The 19,987-nt window shown below is 43.6% G+C and overlaps 1 pseudogene; it reads right to left on the bottom strand.

Annotated features, from left to right (window-relative positions):
• Positions 1–16,104, bottom strand: part of LOC141182572 (uncharacterized) — a 449,915-nt pseudogene extending 433,811 nt beyond the window's left edge.
• Between the last annotated feature and the right edge of the window lie 3,883 nt (positions 16,105–19,987).

Consider the following 19,987-nt stretch of genomic DNA (forward strand, 5'->3'; position numbering starts at 1 on the left):
TCCCATCGATTTGGGCAATTTTTGACCTTCTGCAGACCGCCGGGGGGGACACCAGAAAAATGCTAGAGTTTCCCATAGACTTACATTGGGCTCGTTGCTCAGGTCGAGCACCCGAGTATTCCAATGTGCTCGACCTGAGCTTCGAGCACCCGAGCATTTTAGGGCTCGCTCATCACTAATCCTCACCAGTGCTCAGTAAATGATCAGTTAATTAGTGAGTGTGTATAAAAAGAAACCCAGCACCCCAGACCTTCACTTGAACTGCAACTTGAGCTCTGACAACATGCCAAAAATCCACCCTGAAACCAAAGCCTTGATTATCAAGAGGCTGAAGACCAAATCCACTGCAGAGGTGGCTGGCACCTTTAATGTGTCTCACCGTCAAGTACAAAGAATTAAAAAAAGATTTGAAGAGACTGGAGATGTGTTTGACAAGCCCAGGTCCCGCAGACCCCGCAAGACAACTGCTCAGGAGGAACGTTTGTTGGTTAGAAAATCCAAAGCAAGCCCCTCTTCCACTGCAGCAGAGCTCCAACAGGCCTGGTCACCTCAAGTCCCTGTGTCAACTAGAACAGTTTGTAGGATTCTGTCTCAAAATGGCCTCCATGGTCGAATCAGTGCCCAAAAGCCAGCACTAAACAAAAGGCAAATAAAAAAACGCGTGGCATTTACAAAGTCCCACAGCCTGCTAAACAGATGGATGCTGGAAAAGTGGAAGAAGGTGGATTTCTCTGATGAATCTTCAGTAGAATTACACCACAGCCGCCGCAAATACTGCAGGAGACCTACTGGAGCCCGTATGGATCCAAAATACACCCAGAAAATAGTTAAATTTGGTGGGGGAAAGATCATGGTCTGGGGTTACATTCAGTATGGGGGTGTGTGAAACATTTGCAAGGTGGAAGGCAATATCAATAGCCTAAAATATCAAGAAGTCTTAGCTACCTCTTACATTCCAAATCATAAAAGGGGTCAAATTCTGCAGCAGGATGGTGCTCCATCTCATACATCCATCTCTACAAAAGTTCCTCCAGACAAAAAAGAGATCAAGGTGCTCAAGGACTGGCCAGCCCATTCACCAGACATGAACATCATTGAGCATGTTTGGGGTAGGATGAAAGAGGAAGCCTGGAAGACAAAACCAAACTCTAGATGACCTCTGGGAGGCATGTAAGATGGCATTCTTTGCTATTCCTGATGACTTCATTAATAAATTGTATGAATCATTGTTGAACCGCATGGATGCAGTCCTTCAAGCTCATGGAAGTCACACAAAATATTAAATATGACTCTAATAGCACCACGACTTCATTCATCAATGTTATGCAACATATATTTGTATTTTAAGATAATTATTTGTTTGAATATCACATTACTTTCTGTGGGCGACAAAACTTTTGTCTTGCAAAAATCTGACCATTCTGTGTTCATTAAATGATCAATATTTCAGCATTGATGCCAATTTATTTTCTTAACCTAAACCAAATTTCGGAGGGTTTCAGCTTTCAAAAGAGTAATTTATAAAACCAATGGATGAATTTAACGTCAGCTTATAAGCTTTCATTTACATAACATGGATAAGCGACATAACTTCTGTCAGGGAGTGTACAGAGCGCATATTTGCAGGTGTGCTGCCGTGTGACTTGCTGCTGTCTGAGAGAGTGAACAAGACACCCGCTGCCTTCATTATCAACACGGATCCCTTAGGTCGTCCCGGTCGGCACTGAATATTGATCGTGCTTTGCAATGATAAAAAGACCATATTTTTCGATAGTTACGGGTTCGAGCTAAATAATATTTTATTTCCCCGTGATTTTGCGACATTCTTGAATAGGAACTATGCGACATATGCCTATCAAAACCGGCAGTTGCATGATACATTTAGTAGTGTGTGCGGACATTTCTGTGTATCTTTTCTGAATCATTTTGCCCGGGGGCTGACCTATAAGAAGATATTGAGCTTCTTCAATACAAATTTAAATCAAATTGGGCAAATAGTGACCCCGTTTCTGAAGAATAATCTATGTCCTGCACATTCAACCTATAGAACAAGCTACCTTTATAAGCAGCGTTGTTTGGCCCTTTGTGATAAAAGCTAAAATTCTCGTTATAGTTGCTAATGCGATAATGAATTCTTTGATTGCAGACATAAATTAGGTTTATTTTCTAGTGAGTAAAAATACACTTTTTCTGTGTTACCCTAGTATGGCGGTGTTTAGCTGACAATGTGATGTGGAATTGCTTTGAGCTGACCACACTGCGGCATCACGCTATCAGATGATAACACTGGACACTATCTGGTCAGGACGAGGCGTTACTGGGTTAGTGGTCATTTTATCTGGTAGCCAGGGCACCGAGCTGGTAATCGCTCTAAAAACAGTCTCTGACCATGCGGAAAATTATGCTGGACCTGCGACATCCTACATGTGTAGAGGTCAGCGGTCTGAGACGCGCTTGTAATATGCCTGTGCTACTACAGATTATGAAATACTTTTTATATTATTCTGAACACTTGTAAAACATATTTTTTTAAATTCAACACCTTATGTTATTGTAATGCTTTACATCACTCTATAATTTGGCTGAAATGTGATGTGTCTGATACATTCTATTTTTTAATAAAATCATTAAAACTTATAAAGTGCCTTTCATATTCACTGTGCAGTACAACAACATACACTGTGTGCAGAATTATTAGGCAGGTTGTATTTTAGAGGATTATTTTTATTATTGATCAACAACTATGTTCTCAATCAACCCAAAAGACTCATAAATATCCAAGCTTAATATTTTTGGAAGTTGGAGTGGGTTTTTTTAGATTTGGCTATCTTAGGAGGATATCTGTTTGTGCAGGTAACTATTACTGTGCAGAATTATTAGGCAACTGAATAAAAACCAAATATAATCCCATCTCACTTGTTTCTTTTCACCAGGTAAACCAATATCAGTGCACAAATTTAGAAATAAACATTTCTGACATGCAAAAACAAAAACCAAAAAAATTAGTGATCAATATAGCCACCTTTCTTTATGATGACACTCAACAGCCTTCCATCCATAGATTCTGTCAGTTGCTTGATCTGATTTCCATCAACATTTCGTGCAGCAGCCACCACAGCCTCCCAGACACTGTTCCCAGAGGTGTACTGTTTTCCCTCCCTGTAGATCTCACATTTTATGATGGACCACAGGTTCTCTATGGGGTTCAGATCAGGTGAACAAGGGGGCCATGTCATTATTTTTTCTTCTTTTAGACCTTTACTGGCCAGCCACCCTGTGGAGTAGTTGGATGCATGTGATGGAGCATTGTCCTGCATGAAAATCATGTTTTTCTTGAACGATACCGACTTCTTCCTGTACCACTGCTTGAAGAAGTTGTCTTCCATAAACTTAAAGTAGGTCTGGGAGTTGAGCTTCACTCCATCCTCAACCAGAAAAGGTCCCACAAGTTCATCTTTGATGATACCAGCCCATACCAGTACCCCACCTCCACCTTGCTGGCGTCTGAGTCGGAGTGGAGCTCTCTGCCCTTTACTGATCCAGCCTCTGGCCCATCCATCTGGCCCATCAAGAGTCACTCTCATTTCATCAGTCCATAAAACCTTTGAAAAATCAGTCTTAAGATATTTCTTGGCCCATTCTTGATGTTTTATCTTATGTTTCTTGTTCAAAGGTGGTCGTTTTTCAGCCTTCCTTACCTTGGCCATGTCCCTGAGTATCGCACACCTTGTGCTTTTTGATACTCCAGTAATGTTGCAGCTCTGAAATATGGCAAAACTGGTGGCAAATGGCATCTTGGCAGCTTCACGCTTGATTTTCCTCAATTCATGGGCAGTTATTTTGCGCCATTTTTGGCCAACACGCTTCTTGCGACCTTGTTGGCTATTTGCCATGAAACGCTTGATTGTTCGGTGATCACGCTTCAAAAGTTTGGAAATTTCAAGACTGTTGCATCCCTCTGCAAGACATCTCACAATTTTGGACTTTTCAGAGCCTGTCAAATCTCTCTTCTGACCCATTTTGCCAAAGGAAAGGAAGTTGCCTAATAATTAAGCACACCTTATATAGGGTGTTGATGTCATTAGTCAACACCCCTCCTCATTACAGAGATGCACATCACCAGATTTACTTAATTGGTAGTTGGCTCTCAAGCCTATGCAGCTTGGAGTAGAACAACATGTATAAAAAGTATCATGTGATCAAAATACTCATTTGCCTAATAATTCTGCACACAGTGTAATAATAATAGTGAATTTGATAGTGACATACATAATATGCCACAATCAAATTCAACCAAATTCAAACAACATAATAATAATAATAATAATAATAATAGCCCCCGGACATTTAATTGATAGTAACACTATCGAATCTATTTTAATAGTGTCACTATCAATTTCATTGTGCAGCACAGACTCAAAAATAATAATAAACCCCGGAAATTGATAGTAACATTATCAAATCAATTAATTTAATCAAAATTAAATAATTTGATAATGACCCTATCAATTTTAATTGATACACTAATAACACTATCAATTTCATAGTGTCAAAGGGGAGGGGTCAAGCTCTGCAAAAAGGGGAGGGGTTAGACAGTTTGATACACTTTGATGGGGACGGGACGGGGCACCTGTCAGATTGAGTTTGATGGATTATATGAATTCTCTACTAGTAGTATTTTAACGCAGGAGTGGGAGCCAAAACCAGATGAGGAACAATCAGAGAAACGGTCTAATAGAAACAAGTCACCAATTCTGCATTTATCACGCACTCCTGAGAAAAAATACTCACCAAATACTGATAGTGGGGTCGTAGCCTCATATATAGCCATCCACCTCTCCAGTCGCCTTGGGGGGTTTTCTTGTTAAAAAAGGTTGGAGGGTTGCATTTGTGCTTGGATTTTAGAGAGATTAATAAAATAACGGTTCACAATCCCTATCCTTTATCCCTTATATTATCTGGAGCTACATGGTTTTCTAAACGTTTCTTGAGAGGGGCATATAACCTTATACTCGTACGTCAGGGTGACGAATGGAAGACCGCATTCAATACCAGGGCTGTGGAGTCGATACGCTAAGCCTCTGACTCAGACTCCGCAATTTCCATGACACCTACTCCGACTCCCTCATACATGGCTCATGTTTAATTTACTGTCGCACAGATTCATCTCCGCTAAAAGTCTAGACCCTTAGATCAGGAATAGGACAGACATTAATAGGACATTTCATAACTTTCCCAAATTCTTATGAAAAATATATTCCCCACAAACTGCATTGAACTACTGTACCCAATTTATTATATATTTTAGGAGTTGGAGTCGGTCTATTTTATACCGACTCCATCAAAATGGACACTGACTCTGACTCTACAGCCCTGTTCAATATTCCTCAGTGTCATTTTGAAAATTTGGTGATGTAATTTGGGTTAACCAATGCTCCGGCCGTCTTTCTAAATTTCATACACTTTTTGCTCACTGGTGCGTAGATTTGTGGTGATTTACCCAGATGACATTGATTAATTCACATACTCTGGAGGAGCATCGTGAGCATGTCAGACAGTTTCTTCAGGTTCCACATGACAACCTTTATTTGCTAAACTGGAGAAATGTCAATTTGAGATCCAGCAGGTCCAGCACATAAGGTGACTGTCTTGACCGATCATAACAACCTGTTGTATATTGACGGTGCTAACGATGTTCCGTCGCAACCCTGGACCTACGTCCATGTACTTTGTCACCGATTTGCTTAACACTGGTGGTAATACTGTAGTGTTGCTGGTGGTGTACCGTTTTAGCAAAATGGTTCTTTTGGTCCCTCTTCAAAAGCTGCTTGGGTATCAAGCTGTCTTTTCTCTCAGTCTATCATCCCGAGACTAATGGTCAAATGGAAAGAATGAACCAGGGAATAGAGCAGTATTAGGGAATTAGGGATGTTTTGTCTCCTCTAATCAGAAAGACAGGGTGGAATTTCTGCCCCTTACAAAGTATGCGCTAAATAAACATTCCTCAAAGGGTACTGAGACCTTGCCTTTTTTAGCTGCGGTAGTTTTCATCCAGTGTTTGGGAATTTTTCAGGATTACAGTCCTCTATGCCAGAGGAGGAGAGATTTTGTTCCCAATTAATTAAGGTGTGGAAGGAGGTCGAAAGGTATCTTTTGGTAGCTGGTGACCAGGCCAAAAGAGGTGCTAATCGCAGACATAGGAAGGCTCCTGTCTTTAGGGTGGGGGATTTTGTGTGGTTGTCCTCAAAAACTCTGCGCTTAAAGATCACATCTAGAAAGTTTGCACTTAAATTTGTAAGTTCTTATAAAATTTAAATTTTAAATCCTGTGACAGTTAAGTTGCAGCTTCCTTTTGCCTGGAAAATCAATAATTCTTTCCATTCTTCTCTTTTAAAAAAAGTTTGAGGGGACCTCAAGACATAATTGAGGTGGATTTGGAAGGGTATCGGGAGTATGAGGTAGGGAGAGTTCTTGGTTCCAGGTGGGTCAGGTGCTGTCTGCATTATCTCATTAAGTAAAAAGATAATGGTCCTTAAGATAATTCCTAAGTTAATTCAGTGGATCTTCATGCGATCAGATAAACTGATTATTGGGTGGGGCTGAGGAAAACCTAGCGGTCATGGTACACATTGGTACCAATGACAGAGTTAGAGGGAGGTGGAAGGTCTTTAAAAATGATTACAGGAAATTAGGAGAGAAGCTGAAGTATAGGACCTCCATGGCGGTGTTCTCAGAAATACTTCTGATTCCACTAGCATCACTAGAAAGTCATGGGGAGCTTAAGGAGATAATTAAGTAGCAGGAAGAAAGGGTTTGGGTTCATGGAGAACTGGGCTGACTTTTCTGTCAGCTACAGGCTCTACGATAGAGACAGGCTACAGTTCTAATGGGGAGGGTGCAGCTGTGCTGGGGGAAAAAATGGTTAGATGGATGGAGGAGCTTTCAAACTAGGATGTGGGGGAGGGAGGGTAGCTGTCCAAATAAGGGAGTAGAGTAGACAGAGTGACACAGTAGGGGTCAATGAGGATTTAGGGGGGCTGGAACATTCAAGGAAAGAAAGAAGGCGAGTAGCAGTAATAAATGTGCTAATAGTATTAAATGTCTGCAGACAAATGCAAGAAGTCTTGAAAACAAAATAAATGAATTAGAGACTCTTATGTCAGCCACAGATTACGATGTAGTGGCCATTACTGAAACCTGGCTGGATAAAAGCCATGACTGGGTGACAAACATTGAGGGTTACACTACATTCAAAAGGATAGGAAAGAAAAGAAGGTAGAGGGGTGGGTAATTTTGTTAAATCCAACTTAAGACCTTGAGCTCAATGACCACATAGGGGGAAGCTTCAACAATGTAGAGCAGACATGCCCGATTTTGGGTGATTATATTTGGCATGCGACACCAGAACCACCACACCTATGTGGGGCTATTATTCTGCATAGAGGACTTTGTGGGGCCCATTATACTGTATGGAAAGCTATACAGGGCCCACTAAACTGTATGGAGGACTATGTGGGGCTCATTATACAGTATACTGGTTGGCCCACGACTTTGTTCAAGTTTTTCATTTTGGCCCTCTGCGTGTTTTTAAGTTTTACATCCCTGATGTAGAGTCAATATGGGTAAATGTACAGTACAGACCAAAAGTTTGGACACACCTTCTCATTTAAAGATTTTTCTGTATTTTCATGACTATGAAAATTGTACATTCACACTGAAGGCATCAAAACTATGAATTAACACATGTGGAATTATATACTTAACAAAAAAGTGTGAAACAACTGAAAATATGTCTTATATTCTAGGTTCTTCAAAGTAGCCACCTTTTGCTTTGATGACTGCTTTGCACACTCTTGGCATTCTTTAAATGAGAAGGTGCGTGCAAACTTTTGGTCTGTACTGTATTGAATAGCATAATGATGTGAATTCATGTTATGGTAAGCCGTAACTAATATTCATATAAAATGTATAATTATACTTCCCTAAATCTAAATCGAAGCAATCACAGGTCCAATCGTCATCGTCTGATGTCATCGGGTCTTCGTCTCGTCTTCTTCTTGGTTCTTTTATAACACAGTCTTTAGAAAAAAACTCCTTTGAAATAAATTATAGCGTGTAGCTATTGTACAGTCCATAATTGTATTCATTATTGTTCAGTCCATAAACTGTACTATGTGTCATGTGTCAATCAAAGTCCATAAATTAAATGTTGATAAGAAAACAAAGTCCATAGATGAAATGTAGCTTTAATATCTGTGCAGAGTCACCTGGACTTACATTGGATTGTCATTGGATAATTCTGGAATCCGCACTGGTCTCGTGTCCTTTGTGACTTTTGGAACAGATGTGACATCTTTGGTCAGCATAGCAAGGGTTAATTTGACACTTCCCTGCTTTATATAGCAACATAACCAGTACTTAATCCTTAATGTACAGGACACATATGTCAGGATGATAGCTTCCTGACAATCACCTTTCATTTTCACCAGCTTTCATTGAAGCGTTGCAGGTGATAAGAATAGTGTTGAGCGATACCTTCCGATATCGGGAAATATCGTATCGGATTGGATCGGACCGATACCCAAAAAGTATCGGATATCGCTGATCTGATACCGGAAACCAATTCAAGTCAATGGGACAGAAATATCGGAATGAAAATAAACCCTTTCTTTCCTTGTAGGTTAATTCTACATGAAGGAAAACAACTAAGAATAATGTAGAATGTATTGGGGGAGGTGGGGGAGACAATAAAGGCATAGAGGTTTAGCCCAATCAAATGGAATAGAAGGAATTAATATATTTTTTAAGACGTTCTGGTTACGGAAATGTTGACTATGTTAAGCTTTTTTATATTTTGTCAGATATTTATGTTTCACTACTTCCATGCTCTTCACCTTCTTTTTTACTTCTCCCACACTTTCTCCTTCATCACTCTCAGCATCAGCATCTTTTTCGTCAACTTCTTCTTCACCTACTTCATCTTCTTCTTCTTCACCTTCTTCGTATTATTCTTTTTTTTTACATTCTTCATATTCTTCTTATTCAACTATTCTTCTTCTTCATATTCTACTTCTTCATCTTCTTCATCTTCTTCATATTCTTATTTGTGACAGGCATTCCTGTAGTTGTTATCTATAAAAGTTTGAACATTACACCTTTCGTTCTGCCCATCACAAAAGAATTACAACAGGATTTGTCTGCGTTCAGTTTGGCCTGCAGCAGCAGGTCTTTTCCAGGGGCACCACGAGGAGGAACGGACTCACCCCCATACACTGCTTAGTCTTCTTCTGCTTATAATTTAGATAATATCTTTTGCTCTGATTTTTAGTCTTATGCTTAATGTTCTTCTGCTTTTTGTTCTGCAGCTTCTTGTACTTCTGCTTCTTGGTTTTCTGTCTCTTGTTCTTCTGTATCTTGGTGGTTGTCTTCTTGTTCTTTGTCCACTTGGTCATCTTCTTCAGGGTCATCTTTTTGGTCTTTTTCGGGGTGGTCTTCAGGGTCGTCGTCTTCAGGGTCGTCGTCTTCGGGGTCCTCGTCTTCTTCGGGGTGGTCTTCAGGGTCCTCGTGTTCAGAGTCGTCATCTTCGGGGTCCTCATCTTCTTCGGGGTGGTGTTCAAGGTCCTTGTCTTCAGGGTCTTCGTCTTCGGGGTCCTCGTCTTCTTCGGGGTGGTCTTCAGGGTCCTCGTCTTCAGGGTCGTCGTCTTCGGGCTTCTCGTCTTCTTAGGGGTGGTCTTCAGGGTCCTCGTCTTCATGGTCCTCGTCTTCTTCGGGGTGGTCTTCAGGGTCTTCGTGTTCAGGGTCGTCGTTTTGGGGGTCCTCGTCTTCTTCGGGGTGGTCTTCAGGGTCGTCGTCTTCAGGGTTGTCGTCTTCAGGGTCCTCGTCTTCTTCGGGGTGGTCTTCAGGGTCCTAGTGTTCAGGGTCCTCGTCTTCATGGTCCTCGTCTTCTTCGGGGTGGTCTTCAGGGTCTTCGTGTTCAGGGTCGTCGTTTTGGGGGTCCTCGTCTTCTTCGGGGTGGTCTTTAGGGTCGTCGTCTTCAGGGTCGTCGTCTTCGGAGTCCTCGTCTTCTTCGGGGTGGTCTTCAGGGTCGTCATCTTCGGGGTCCTCGTCTTCTTCGGGTTGGTCTTCAGAGTCCTCGTCTTCGGGGTCCTCGTCTTCTTTGGGGTGGTCTTCAGGGTCCTCGTCTTCAGGGTCCTCGTCAGGGAGATCCAGAGTGATTACCAAGAACCATTTTAAAAAGCTTGAACTTGGAAATGTAGCAGAAGGTACAAGAAGGCTGAGGAACTGCCGAGAACCAGCTGATGGTACTGGAACTCGGATGGGTAGCAGAAGGTACAAGAGCCAATGGAACTACCGAGGACCAGCTGACGGTACTGGAACTCGGTTACTAAGCAGGAGGTACCTGTGCCAGAAAGCACTACCAAGGACCAGCAGACGTTGGTGGAACTTGGATACCGAGAAGGAGGCACCTAAGCCAAAGGCACTGCCGAGAACCAGCTGACGGTACTGGACCCGGATGGGTAGCAGAAGGTACCCATGTAAAAAAAAGTTGCAAGGCCACGAGCCGGCCGCAGTTACCGAAACCCACAGTCCTACAGGGGGTGCTTGTCTTATTGGCACTATGGAACCAGCCTTCATTGCCAGATCCCGCAGCCCACATAGGAGTCACCTAAACTGCAGGCACCATAGAGTCGGCTAACCCGACCGCAACACGACAGGACAACGCATTGGAGGCAAAGTGTCGTTGACACTACCCGGAAACAGCTGGCGTGCTGGAACCAGGCTGGGCAGGAGTGAGTACCCGTGCCCAAGACACTGCCGAGAACCAGCTGACGGTACTGGAACTCGGATGGGTAGCAGAAGGTACAAGAGCCAATGGAACTACCGAGGACCAGCTGACGGTACTGGAACTCGGTTACTAAGCAGGAGGTACCTGTGCCAGAAAGCACTATCAAGGACCAGCAGACGTTGGTGGAACTCGGATACCGAGAAGGAGGCACCTAAGCCAAAGGCACTGCCGAGAACCAGCTGACGGTACTGGAACCCGGATGGGTAGCAGAAGGTAGAAGAGCAAATGGAACTACCAAGGATCAGCTGACAGTACTGAAACCCGGATGGGTAGCAGAAGGTACAAGAGCCAATGGAACTACCGAGAACCAACTGACGGTACTGGAACTCGGTTACTAAGCAGGAGGTACCTGTGCCAGAAAGAACTACCAAGGACCAGCAGACGTTGGTGGAACTTGGATACCGAGAAGGAGGCACCTAAGCCAAAGGCACTGCCGAGAACCAGCTGACGGTACAGGAACCCGGATGGGTAGCAGAATGTACCCATGTAAAAAAAGTTGCAAGGCCGCGAGCCGGCCGCAGTTACCGAAACCCACAGTCCTACAGGGGGTGCTTGTCTTATTGGCACTATGGAAGCAGCCTTCATTGCCAGATCCCACAGCCCACATAGGAGTCACCTAAACTGCAGGCACCATAGAGTCGGCTAACCCGACCGCAACACGACAGGACAACGCATTGGAGGCAAAGTGACGTTGACACTACCCGGAAACAGCTGGCGTGCTGGAACCAAGCTGGGCAGGAGGGAGTACCCATGCCAAAGACACAGCTGGGAAACAGCTGGCGGTGCTGGAACCCAGGGTAAATACTAAAAACAGAGTGGAGCCAGAGGCCTAATTGGAGCAAGTATAAAATCAGTAGTAGTGTGAATGTGGACAGAGCAGGAGAAATTGACGTACGCACAGCAGGGGAACAGCTGACGTTACTGAACCCCAATAACACGGCAGCCAGTGTTGACTGTGCATGAAAAAAGCCTTGGCACTCGGAATGTTTCCAAATGTGAAAATTTTATTATTGCAGTCCAAAATTTTATAAAACGTTTCGGTCTTGGTGACCTTCATCAGTTAACTGCAAAATGTGACATAATGTGAGTACAGAAAATACAATACATATATTAAATACAATAGACATTCAAATTTTATACATGTAAGGGACAGGACCACTGACAAGGAAAGACAACGTGAGGATGGTAATTAGGAGGGATAGGGGACAGGGATGCGGATCTATAAGCAGTGCTCAGTAGATTAAGGCAGACTACACATACCGCATGTTAGAATGTGGCTAAGGATACTGATATTCACTCAGTATGGACGATAATGGTAAGGACCACCTAGAATCAATAATATAGGTGAGCATGTATACAGAAGCTAGTATGTTACACAGGGAGTGCTGTGTTAGTGACAGAGGGCATTACCTTATTGCTTCATATGACCTGGATGGCGCCAAAACGCGGTGTCCACCGCTTGTTGTGGTAGCCAGTGTGTGTGAGAAGGTTCTCATTTATGCAGGAGCTAATAGAGCCCTGCGCAGGTGCTGCTGGGGTTAATTAGCGTGCACTTGGGAGGCTGAGCGCGCGGGACCGGAAGTAGCTCGATGACGTCACCGGAAGTGACGTTCCCTAGTGATGATTGCGTTCCACAGTCACTGTGTTTGCGTTCCAGCTAGCAGGAAGCGCTAGTACGTGCTAGTAGAGAAGAGGGGCGCTTTCCTGGACTAGGGTATAACTGAGTAGGGCTTTCAGAGAGGAGGAGGAGGAGAGGACCAAGGGTAGGGAACATCTGAAACAAAAATAATCACAATTAATATCATGATATACTGAACAAAATCGCACAGCTTGAAAAGGATAATAGTTGAACTATAGTAGATGAATAATTTATATACAGTCTATTCACATAAGTGCCTAAAACCAGAAAGCTGTAAATTTATACATAAGGCATTTTGCAATGAGCGGTATGTATACAATACTGCGTTAGTAAATAAGTCTATGTACCTGTGTCTGCATTACATTGTGTGTCTGCATTTCATTGTGTGACACCTGTATGTATACAAATGGTAATCTAGTTTTCCTCATGTGGATGTTGGATATTCATGTACACAGATACACCTACATATTCCCATTAATGTATATACGTACATGAAAAACGTACAGAGAAAAGTGTATAGAGAAAATATAGACATAAATCCCAGCATATTGTTACATAGGTGCTAGATGACTGTCTGGGCTGTCTAGACAATGGGTGAGTATCCATTAGGTGAAGGATAGTAAGTCGTATTCGCGGTTGAGGCCTTTGGGTGATAGAGACTCTAGAGTGTGTATCCAGAAGGCCTCTCTCTGTTTAAGGAGGCGGATACGGTCGCCACCACGTCTTGGTTGTGGAACCTGTTCTAGGACTTGATACTTCAGTTGAGATATATTATGTCCTTTACTGATAAAGTGGTGTGGAATGGGTAGTAATAGGTTTTTGCAGCGGATTGTGGACTTGTGTTTAGAGATCCTGTCCCTAACGGATTGGGTGGTCTCACCTATATATATCTTGCCACAAGGGCATTTGATAAGGTATACCACAAAGGAACTTTCACAGGTGAAGTAGCCTTTGATGTGAAATTTCTTACCCGTATATGGGTGGTGAATGGTATTTCCTCGTAGGACGTTATTGCATTGTCTGCATTGGAGGCATGGGAATGTGCCGGTTTTGGGGTTCTGCAGGAATCGTTGTGTGGGTCCCTGTTTGGTGATGCCTATATCTGCCCGAACTAAAGAATCTCTGAGATTGCGGGCCCGTTTGAAGCAGGGCAAAAAGGGCTTCTGGAAGCTAGGGATAGTAGCATAGCCTGAGCGCAGTATATTCCAGTTTTTTCGGATTGTTTTATGTCAAACATATGCATAGGGGTGAAAAGTGTGGACAAAAGGAATCCGGTCGGAATTATTGCTGCGAGGCCGAGGCTCTGTTTGTTGAATTGTTAGTAAAGATGGAGGGTATCCTCTGGAGATGAACTTAGAGCCCATTTCTTGTAGCCTTTGATGGCGTGTACTGGGATCTGATACTATCCTCTCTACTCTCTTGAGCTGGGACCTAGGGATAGATCTTTTGATATATGCCGGATGATTGCTGGAATAGTGGAGTAGTCCGTTGCAGTCCGTCGGTTTAGAATACAGGTCTGTGGAGAGGAAGCCATCGTCATCTTTGATGACGACAGTGTCCAAGAAGCTTACTTTATGCTGGTCATAGGTGACAGTAAAACCTAGATCAGGCCAGGCTGTGTTGAGGAGGTTGAAGAACGTGTTCAGGGTTTCCGGGGTGCCATTCCAGATGCAAAAAATGTCATCAATGTATCTCTTCCAGAGTACGGAATGTGTCTGGAAGAGAGGGTTAGTATAGACTACCTGGGTCTCGAAGGCTGCCATGTAGCAGTTAGCATACGGTGGCGCTACGTTCGAGCCCATAGCCGTCCCTTTGACCTGGAGATAGTACTTATCTTGGAACATGAAGTAGTTTTTGTGAAGTACTATGGTGAGTAGGTCAATTACCAGGTCAGTAAGTCTAGGGTCAGTGTCGGACTCCTTAAGCAGGGACTCCACCGTGTAGATGCCCTGATTATGAGGTATAGAGGTATATAGATTCTTGACGTCAAATGACACTAGAAGAGAAGCGGCGGGAACTTGTTGTAGATCAGATGTTTTCAGGAACATACCGGTGTCTAACAAAAAGGCCGGGGTTTTCTGAATCAGGGGTGTGATGATTTTCTCGAGAAATCTGGACAACGGAGAAAAGATGGAGTCGGTGGAGGCAACTATGGGTCGTCCGGGTGGGTTAGTCAAGTCTTTATGTATCTTGGGTAGTATATAGAAAACTGGAGTGATAGGGTAAGTTTTGTTGAGAAATTCACCTGTCTTACTGTCGATAATACCCGTTTCTATGTATCTATTAACTGTAGTCCTAATGAGGTTGGTGAAGGAGGTGGTAGGGTCCTGAGGGAGTTGTCGATAGGTAGTCGTGTCATGCAATTGACGCTCTACCTCCCGGATATATTTGTCTCTATCCATGATCACTATAGCCCCTCCTTTGTCAGCGGGCTTAATGATCAGGTCTTTGTCATTTTTGAGGCTATTGAGAGCCTGTTGGTCCAGTGCAGACAGATTGGGCTCATAATGGAGTTTCCCTCTGTCTACACTGGTCCTTAGGTCTCTGAAGGCTGAGTCTACGAACCCAATAAAGGTTTCCAGAGCATGTGAGCCATGGGGAGGCCTGTACATACTTTTGTTGAATAGACCCAGACTCTGAGATGTGATAACCACGTCAGTGTTAATTCTCGTGGTGGTTGGGTTTTTTGTTAAGGAGGGGAGGTCGGTATCCATGAAATGAGTCTTGAGCCTAAGAGAGCGATAGAAGCGTTGTAGCTCCATATCGAGTTGGAAGGTGTTATATCTCCCTGTAGGACAAAAGGACAGACCCTTCTGTAATACAGATAACTGGGTAGTAGTTAAAGTCTTAGATGAAATATTTACCACCAACGAGGTTGGGTTTGGGATCGAGTCACTCTTGTGAATTCCATGTTGCCGCCTGTGTTGGCCGCCTCTCCTCGTCTTCTTCTTCGGGGTAGTTTCCGAGGGAGTCCTAAAAAACGAGAGGAAGTGGTGAAATGGTCTCTCCTGTCCATTTCGGACCCTGATGAGGAGAAATCTGTGGAGGAGCGTGCGGGTCTGTAGGTATTTCCACCCGTATAGTGTTTCTCTTGCCATTTGTAGACTCTGTTGAGCTCGTAATCCTCGGTGTCTCTTTGAAATTTGCTTCTCTTTCTCGATTCAGTGTCCCTTTTATGTTGGTCTGTGTTGGCTTTGATCTTTGCTTGTAATGTCAACCACTCTTCAGCACTGGCCGAAGTGCTTAATTGAGTTTCAATATTCTTGATCTGGTCTTTGGTTGATGTGATGGCTTTGTGTAAAAAATCAACAGATCGTGTCATGAGATCGAAGGAGCATTTATTGAGAATCTGCTCGAATCTGCTGCAATAATCCGGTAAGTCGGAGAAAAGGGTGGGTCTCAGTGCCACCCTTAGACCTCTTGGAATGCGTTGTACCCTCAAGTACTCAGTTAACGTGGCGCAATGCAGTTCAAGGTTGATGAGGTGTCGTCTCTCTTTTTCCAAGTCGCGTCCCCTTGTCTCGCCTGGGGGGGCCCTCAAGAAATCGCTAGATATGGTGCCTTGTGCCAAGATAGAGGAAGCTTCGTCCGCATTGTATGAGAAGGTGGAAGATGACATCCTTTTCTCCGACTTACCGGGACACTGAATCGAGAAAGAGAAGCAAATTTCAAAGAGACACCGAGGATTACGAGCTCAACAGAGTCTACAAATGGCAAGAGAAACACTATACGGGTGGAAATACCTACAGACCCGCACGCTCCTCCACAGATTTCTCCTCATCAGGGTCCGAAATGGACAGGAGAGACCATTTCACCACTTCCTCTCGTTTTTTAGGACTCCCTCGGAGACTACCCCGAAGAAGAAGACGAGGAGAGGCGGCCAACACAGGCGGCAACATGGAATTCACAAGAGTGACTCGATCCCAAACCCAACCTCGTTGGTGGTAAATATTTCATCTAAGACTTTAACTACTACCCAGTTATCTGTATTACAGAAGGGTCTGTCCTTTTGTCCTACAGGGAGATATAACACCTTCCAACTCGATATGGAGCTACAACGCTTCTATCGCTCTCTTAGGCTCAAGACTCATTTCATGGATACCGACCTCCCCTCCTTAACAAAAAACCCAACCACCACGAGAATTAACACTGACGTGGTTATCACATCTCAGAGTCTGGGTCTATTCAACAAAAGTATGTACAGGCCTCCCCATGGCTCACATGCTCTGGAAACCTTTATTGGGTTCGTAGACTCAGCCTTCAGAGACCTAAGGACCAGTGTAGACAGAGGGAAACTCCATTATGAGCCCAATCTGTCTGCACTGGACCAACAGGCTCTCAATAGCCTCAAAAATGACAAAGACCTGATCATTAAGCCCGCTGACAAAGGAGGGGCTATAGTGATCATGGATAGAGACAAATATATCCGGGAGGTAGAGCGTCAATTGCATGACACGACTACCTATCGACAACTCCCTCAGGACCCTACCACCTCCTTCACCAACCTCATTAGGACTACAGTTAATAGATACATAGAAACGGGTATTATCGACAGTAAGACAGGTGAATTTCTCAACAAAACTTACCCTATCACTCCAGTTTTCTATATACTACCCAAGATACATAAAGACTTGACTAACCCACCCGGACGACCCATAGTTGCCTCCACCGACTCCATCTTTTCTCCGTTGTCCAGATTTCTCGAGAAAATCATCACACCCCTGATTCAGAAAACCCCGGCCTTTTTGTTAGACACCGGTATGTTCCTGAAAACATTATCTGATCTACAACAAGTTCCCGCCGCTTCTCTTCTAGTGTCATTTGACATCAAGAATCTATATACCTCTATACCTCATAATCAGGGCATCTACACGGTGGAGTCCCTGCTTAAGGAGTCCGACACTGACCCTAGACTTACTGACCTGGTAATTGACCTACTCACCATAGTACTTCACAAAAACTACTTCATGTTCCAAGATAAGTACTATCTCCAGGTCAAAGGGACGGCTATGGGCTCGAACGTAGCGCCACCGTATGCTAACTGCTACATGGCAGCCTTCGAGACCCAGGTAGTCTATACTAACCCTCTCTTCCAGACACATTCCGTACTCTGGAAGAGATACATTGATGACATTTTTTGCATCTGGAATGGCACCCCGGAAACCCTGAACACGTTCTTCAACCTCCTCAACACAGCCTGGCCTGATCTAGGTTTTACTGTCACCTATGACCAGCATAAAGTAAGCTTCTTGGACACTGTCGTCATCAAAGATGACGATGGCTTCCTCTCCACAGACCTGTATTCTAAACCGACGGACTGCAACGGACTACTCCACTATTCCAGCAATCATCCGGCATATATCAAAAGATCTATCCCTAGGTCCCAGCTCAAGAGAGTAGAGAGGATAGTATCAGATCCCAGTACACGCCATCAAAGGCTACAAGAAATGGGCTCTAAGTTCATCTCCAGAGGATACCCTCCATCTTTACTAACAATTCAACAAACAGAGCCTCGGCCTCGCAGCGATAATTCCGACCGGATTCCTTTTGTCCACACTTTTCACCCCTATGCATATGTTTTACATAAAACAATCCGAAAAAACTGGAATATACTGCGCTCAGGCTATGCTACTATCCCTAGCTTCCAGAAGCCCTTTTTGCCCTGCTTCAAACGGGCCCGCAATCTCAGAGATTCTTTAGTTCGGGCAGATATAGGCATCACCAAACAGGGACCCACACAACGATTCCTGCAGAACCCCAAAACCGGCACATTCCCATGCCTCCAATGCAGACAATGCAATAACGTCCTACGAGGAAATACCATTCACCACCCATATACGGGTAAGAAATTTCACATCAAAGGCTACTTCACCTGTGAAAGTTCCTTTGTGGTATACCTTATCAAATGCCCTTGTGGCAAGATATATATAGGTGAGACCACCCAATCCGTTAGGGACAGGATCTCTAAACACAAGTCCACAATCCGCTGCAAAAACCTATTACTACCCATTCCACACCACTTTATCAGTAAAGGACATAATATATCTCAACTGAAGTATCAAGTCCTAGAACAGGTTCCACAACCAAGACGTGGTGGCGACCGTATCCGCCTCCTTAAACAGAGAGAGGCCTTCTGGATACACACTCTAGAGTCTCTATCACCCAAAGGCCTCAACCGCGAATACGACTTACTATCCTTCACCTAATGGATACTCACCCATTGTCTAGACAGCCCAGACAGTCATCTAGCACCTATGTAACAATATGCTGGGATTTATGTCTATATTTTCTCTATACACTTTTCTCTGTACGTTTTTCATGTACGTATATACATTAATGGGAATATGTAGGTGTATCTGTGTACATGAATATCCAACATCCACATGAGGAAAACTAGATTACCATTTGTATACATACAGGTGTCACACAATGAAATGCAGACACACAATGTAATGCAGACACAGGTACATAGACTTATTTACTAACGCAGTATTGTATACATACCGCTCATTGCAAAATGCCTTATGTATAAATTTACAGCTTTCTGGTTTTAGGCACTTATGTGAATAGACTGTATATAAATTATTCATCTACTATAGTTCAACTATTATCCTTTTCAAGCTGTGCGATTTTGTTCAGTATATCATGATATTAATTGCGATTATTTTTGTTTCAGATGTTCCCTACCCTTGGTCCTCTCCTCCTCCTCCTCTCTGAAAGCCCTACTCAGTTATACCCTAGTCCAGGAAAGCGCCCCTCTTCTCTACTAGCACGTACTAGCGCTTCCTGCTAGCTGGAACGCAAACACAGTGACTGTGGAACGCAATCATCACTAGGGAACGTCACTTCCGGTGACGTCATCGAGCTACTTCTGGTCCCGCGCGCTCAGCCTCCCAAGTGCACGCTAATTAACCCCAGCAGCACCTGCGCAGGGCTCTATTAGCTCCTGCATAAATGAGAACCTTCTCACACACACTGGCTACCACAACAAGCGGTGGACACCGCGTTTTGGCGCCATCCAGGTCATATGAAGCAATAAGGTAATGCCCTCTGTCACTAACACAGCACTCCCTGTGTAACATACTAGCTTCTGTATACATGCTCACCTATATTATTGATTCTAGGTGGTCCTTACCATTATCGTCCATACTGAGTGAATATCAGTATCCTTAGCCACATTCTAACATGCGGTATGTGTAGTCTGCCTTAATCTACTGAGCACTGCTTATAGATCCGCATCCCTGTCCCCTATCCCTCCTAATTACCATCCTCACGTTGTCTTTCCTTGTCAGTGGTCCTGTCCCTTACATGTATAAAATTTGAATGTCTATTGTATTTAATATATGTATTGTATTTTCTGTACTCACATTATGTTACATTTTGCAGTTAACTGATGAAGGTCACTAAGACGAAACGTTTTATAAAATTTTGGACTGCAATAATAAAATTTTCACATTTGGAAACATTCCGAGTGCCAAGGCTTTTTTCATATATCTGCGGGT

This window comes from Phyllobates terribilis, unplaced genomic scaffold (assembly GCF_046119375.1).
Source record: "Phyllobates terribilis strain yellow unplaced genomic scaffold, ASM4611937v1 Scaffold_35__1_contigs__length_13245226, whole genome shotgun sequence".
NCBI classification, from domain to species: Eukaryota; Metazoa; Chordata; class Amphibia; order Anura; family Dendrobatidae; genus Phyllobates; species Phyllobates terribilis.